The sequence below is a fragment of the Semicossyphus pulcher genome, unplaced genomic scaffold, assembly GCF_022749685.1.
Source record: "Semicossyphus pulcher isolate SPU_LCO1_2020_fin unplaced genomic scaffold, fSemPul1.0.p SCAF_13, whole genome shotgun sequence".
NCBI classification, from domain to species: domain Eukaryota; kingdom Metazoa; phylum Chordata; class Actinopteri; order Labriformes; family Labridae; genus Semicossyphus; species Semicossyphus pulcher.
Genome location: NW_027211637.1, coordinates 3,445,294 through 3,451,563, shown reverse-complemented (window position 1 = coordinate 3,451,563; position 6,270 = coordinate 3,445,294).

The following is a 6,270-nucleotide window of genomic DNA, read 5'->3' as shown; positions in this document are numbered from 1 at the left end:
CATCACTACGAGCAGCAACTGTGCAACACAATTTAAATTGATAAGCAGCTACGAGACTTTAAATTGAAGATTCTCATTGCAGGTGTGTGATACTGAACGGTTATAAAAGGTATGACAGGCACGTGAACTGGATCAGAATCACACCGACATATACCTGTTTATACAACTAGATTCACCTGAGGCCTCTGATGAGCCTGTTCCATATCATAAATCACACCGCATATGCGCTGACACTGCACGACAGCTAAGTGAACACACACAGTACAGATTGTTTTCATGAAAGCACTCGTGCTGATGTGCGTGTGTGAGTGACATGTATGAGCCGGAGAGGACTCATCCTCAGTGTGTGTGCTCACTCTCAAAGCATGAGGCAGCTTGTCAAAGTTCATACATTTATGATCATCTTGAGCAGCTGCACAGTGACACCGTCCCCTATAGAGCAGGCTGCCCTGAAGCTGTGATTCGCCTGAGCGTGTATCTCTCTTTGCTTTTAAGGTACAAGGCAATGTCTCAGCAGTCTTTTTATTACCCTTGGTTGGACCGCATTCACATTCAAGCCAGTTCTGGTACCTTTTGCGGTCTTACTTTGTAATAACAAAAAAGTGATTTCAGTTGTCATTTCTTTTGTGTTGTTAATTAAAAACATTTTTCACACGACATGAAATAAAAGCCCTCCTAACCTCCCTCCCAAACCCGCCTCTACGCCCTTCATCCTGTTCAGCTTTCAGATATATTTTGCGTTTGACGAGGCGTTTCCTCAGGTTACACGTTACCACGGCCAGCTTTGCCTTGCACATTAAGAATATTCAATCGAGTATTATCTGTGTGAAGTTTTACAGAGTGTACCCACACTTGCTACAGCTTTGGGCTCGTCATCGCCCTGACTTGCTGCAACTTGAACGAGATGCAGCAGAAACAATGTCTTGCTCGATGAGCTCACCATTACAAATATTCGGCACTGATTGATTAAGTCAGTATTCTGTGGTGCCAATGTAATTCAGGTACCCTTTAAAAGTAGCAAGCTTGGTACCCAACCCTGATGCTTGTGTTTTATTAACGCTTTGAGGGGTTTATTGCTGTGATTCCAAACTGTCACTGTGTCACTCCCTGAAATAGCTGAGGGTTATTAATGTGACAGCCTCCGTTGTACAGTATGCACACCTGCACTCAACAGCACTTCAACTTCACTGCTCTGTCAGCTTATATTCCAGTTTGTGTGAATGTGGTCGGTTGGGGCTGGGGACGTTTTTTGTTTTATGAAAGTGTGCTCACTGGTTATGTGGAAGCACGAATTGTTGCTTATTATAGGGGAAAATATGTCTTTATGTGAGCTGTCTGCAGCTTGAAACTGTGTGCAAATTACGTTAGCTTCAGATGAAGGTGCTTTATAATGCACCTGGTTTTACCCCTGCAGGGTTAAGAGACATTATGCAAGAGCCTGCAAGCTAAAGTGTGGAACCTGAACAGAAAATGTGTTTATTTGTTCTTCAGTGTCGACCACTTGTATCACTTTAACTACAAACCAAATTTTACATGGCCCACCCCAACGATATGTGTTATTGTTAAAAATCTGATCTTTTATATTGATTGACTGTTAAAGTAGCTTAAATGAGCTTAAATAATAAGTAAGCCAGACCCATATATTTGTTGAATTTGCAGATGTATCAATATAGTTTCTGTTGGACAATAAATAACAAGAAGTTGCTGCACAGAAATACAAAACAGTCTCACAATTATATGTTACTACGTAAATAACGATTTTTACACTGTCAAATATCCTTAGTAACGTTTAGATTGGTGGCAAAAAACATCGTAAAAAATCATCTAAAACAAGATTTTTTTGTTCATGTTAAATTGATGTGCATAAAGGGGGGGATTCACTAAAGCATAGCGCAGCTTTTGCGCTGCTAAACCTGTGCAAATGACACAAAAAGACGCCTAATTCTGAAAGCACACGCAGAGGGTTAAATGCACCCCAAAGTGCACTGCAGAGCAAACAGCGTCTCTGTGCTCCGGTGACATTTGCATGTTTTTAAATGAGTCAGTATGCAGATGTTTGGGGCAAATTTTGCCCCTTTCTATGTAAATGAAACTCGTGTCAAAAAGCAAATTCACAAACAGCAGCGCTAACAGCAGCGTGCAGTTAGAGTGAAAATATTACCATCTCCAGGGAGCTGGTGGTAACTGCGGCACTCTGCGAGGCTCAACGCCGGCACACGGGCACAATTTGTGTGGAGACGGTCTGGAGCCGTTACGCATGACAGGGATTATTATATGGACAGGCTGTGATTGACATCTGTCGAGTCTGGACTTTACAGTAAACTGTTAAAAGAGCTGCCCCCTCCTCTCCCTGCTCATCATCGATCTGTTCATGGAGTAGAGATTCTTCACTGTGCGCTCAGTTTATGCCTGAGAGCGCGACTCCCTGCAGCAGAGGGCGGACGTGCAGACAGCTTCTCTCCACAATCAGACACAAAACAAAAGCTAACCGCACGGATCTGCGAAACATTATGGGGGTGTTTGCACTTGAGCAATTTGCTTTGTGAATAGGACCTTGAGACAGAACAGATAGCGGGTTCAAATGACGCACGATTTATGGTGCTATCAGCGGCCGCCGATTCATTCTTAGTGAATTCACCCCTTAAATTGGTAAAAGAAGATACAAATAAATAGGAAGAAATGAAACAAAACACAGGACATTGCATAAAACCAAGTCTACAAAGTGAGTTTTAAGAAGTGATTTAAAAGATGTCACTGACTCTGCAGCTTATCTCCTAAGGCAGGTCGTTCCAAAGCAAAGGGGCCCTGACGGCAAAAGCACGGTCACCTTTAGTTTTAAACCTCGACTTAGGAACGAGCAGAGCCTGAGGATCTAAGGCTGCGAGCAGGCTCCAGTGTTGTAGCCGAGTCACCAAAGAAGAATCCATTATCTGAGTCCGAGTCCTCAGGGTTTAATTATGATCAAACTAAGCTGAGCTTTAACTCTCTATCATCTGTGACCCTCATGTTCAGACTGTACTCTGGTCTTAGAGGGTGTGATGTTGTTAAAACACGGAGCCAAATGATCAATAAACTATTCTAAATGGTGTTGAGCAGCTTTCAGGTGATTTCTTTATGTTGTATTGATGTATGAATGTATTCTTCAAATATTTACTTTAAAAGATTAGAGAAGCTGTTTATAGTAGTTATAGTTGTTTCCATGGTTACAGTAATGTCATTGCAGAAAATGTCATGGGACATTTAAGCAGCAAAACTAGAGACTAATTGAAACTGTTATAAATTGACAGGACAGAGGAAACCCCGGCGAGAACTGAATAAACTTTTAGCCTCTTGAATAACAATCTGAAGACAGCTCTGATGGAGCGCAGGATTTATAAGGAGGGCCGCTGTTACACGTTATTTAAGTCAGCAAGTGAGATATATTTAATGAGTAAAGTTTACCTGCATTACCTAATTTTCAACAGTAACAATTGCAACCCAAAATAATGTAATAAAATCGACCCAAAGATAGTTCTTGGCTGCAGGGCCAGGGTTGATTGGTTTGAGTATTGGCAGTGTTGGTGTGCCATGGGGGTTGGAATGAAAGTGTTTATATTTATTAGTTAGATTGAGCATCATGAATTCCTTAAAGGCTGCATGATGGCGCAGTGGTTAGTGCTGTCACCTCACAACTCTCAAATCAAATCAAATCAAACTTTATTTATGTAGCACCTTTCATGCAAAAAGAATGCAACACAAAGTGCTTCACAGAGAAATTAAAAACATATCACAAGAATGAAAAAACATATCACAATAATACAAATACTGGAAACCTGCCCCTCCCGACCCACCCGCAGAGGCACACATACACTTTATCACACAGACAGACACACATGTACACGTATGCACATACACACTCACACACATACACCCACCCACACACGCACGCACTCAGGATAAAACATGGTAAAGTGACATGGCAGGACACTGAAGAACAGGTGAGGAAAACGCCACCTATGGGAGCCATCCGCACTGGGAGGGGTCACAGTCTACTTCTGCAGGGAGTGCCACCCACAGAGACCACCCCTACCCGGAAAGACCGGGATAGACTTCGCACAAGGTGCAGAGCCCCACGGTCCTCCGGGCCTGAGGGATCTCCAGGACGACGTCCCCGTGGGCAGACCAGACACAACTCCCAGTGTGAAGGGCTCCCATGAGGAAACATGAAGGTTCATGGTTCGAATCCCGGTACAGACGAAGTGGGCTCGAGTTTGCATGTTCTCCCCGTGTGAGTTTCCTCCAGTGCTCCAACTTCCTCCCAAAGACATGCTCGTTAGGTTCATTGGTGATCTGAATTGCCCGTAAGTGTGAGCGTGAAGTTGTCTGTCTCTGTGCCAAGTGTTATTATTACTCATTTTTATTTAGTAATTAGTTGTGTAATCTAATGAAAAATGTTGTGTATAATTTACCTCATTTATTTTAGTGTATCATAGATGTAAAATGTACGTACTCTTTACTCAAAACATTTATAAAATCTATTCAGTCAAATAAGGTGCAAATTGTTACCTCAATTTTATTGAGTAGATTCTACAGGTAGTTTTTTATATTGTAACAAAGCTGCTGTGTTTGATGGGTGGGAAGTAGAAATACACTTCATTCTACATTTTGAAAGTAGCAGAGGAACTGCTCCCATGGTTCCAAGTTCTTGAAGGTTGCATAAAAGACTAAACAAACATACAAAACAAGGCTTCAATTATCGAGTGATAGGTATTAATGAAGTCGATTCACAGCGACTCACTGTTTATGCATCTCTTTGTTCCTCTATTTGTTGATGTTGGCAGAGGTTTGCCTTCAGTTCATAAGAGTTAAAAAGTAGTGTATATGCTCAGACGGCTTTTTTTAGCCAAACTGGCAAATAAACAAAGAACCATTCCACGTGTGCCCCACCGTGCCCCACCCTGCCCCACACCCTTCAGGGAACTCACCCATCATTCTGCACCCAACAGATGTGATAATTATTACTTCTTTTCCCATGCTGAATCGCCTCAACGGGAAATATCCTGGTGAACAAGCTTTCTTTTTTTTCCGCAAATGTTTTCATTTACTCTGCAATTAAAAGCTGCTCCTCCCTTAAACTGTGTCCAAACTCTTAAAGACAAACATCTCAGTTTAGCCTTAGCAGATACAATATGATGCAGTATGATTCAAACAAGAATAAAGGTACGTTAAGAGCTGGCCAGACACTGGTGTAACCTGTCAGAGTGCTCAGTAGACTTAACAAGGACCAGTCTGATACCCACTATGGGGCCTAATGACCTGTGAAGACCTTACGCGGCGAATAAGAAGTATCTTGTTTCCAAAGGGAGGCCAACGCAGAGAAGCCTTAAAACTGCATTCTTTTTAATCGCCAGCAGGGCACAACTTCACCCTCCAGTTGCATGTAATGCTACCAGAAAACCACGATACCACTGACAGCTGCAAAAATGGCCACTTCTGGCCCCCTTAATGCAAACTCAAGGCTTTAAAATTGTAGTCTACAAATCAATCAGTGACACCAAGTTGGCTACGCCCACTTCTTATATACATTTTATTTAAAATCAATACTGAGCATGCAAAGGAACGCCCTGCAACATTTGACTCCATATCACTGACATTGTGGGTACAATGATCTGTGTCCACCTCGCAAACACAAACCATATCCCTGCATAATTAGATGTTATGAAGCCGTCAAACTGTCATATTTTAATATATCTGACACTAGTGTGTAATAATAGAGTTTCCAGAATACTTTTGGGGGGGGCTTTAAAGCCCCTAAAAGTGGAGATTGGGGAGCTCCTCTGACTGTGCTGTTATCTGCACTTATTTATAGATATCTTAATAAAAGCTAAATTGATGCTAAATGTGATAGCTGATTGGTTCAGGGATAGTATTTTGGCCATTGTGTTCCACCTCTAGGGCAGAATGTCTTTATTGCATTTAACCAAAGTCTGCTCTGATGTAACTGGACAATACTACTTGGACTAAATCAAATCAAAAAACACTTCCAACACCATAAATGTTGCCCCTCATCTACAGATTCTGTGCAGTGTTTAGCGCTATTGAATCACAGCTAGAAGGTCACTGGTTCAAACCCCGGTTTGGGCAAAGACATGCCTGTAAGGTTTATTGGTGACTTTAAATTGCCCAATTGTGTGAGTGCGAAAGGTTGTCTGTCTCTATGTGACGACCAGTCTAGGGCGTACCCCGCCTTATGCCCAAAGACAGGGTGACCCTGAACAGGATAAGCAGTAT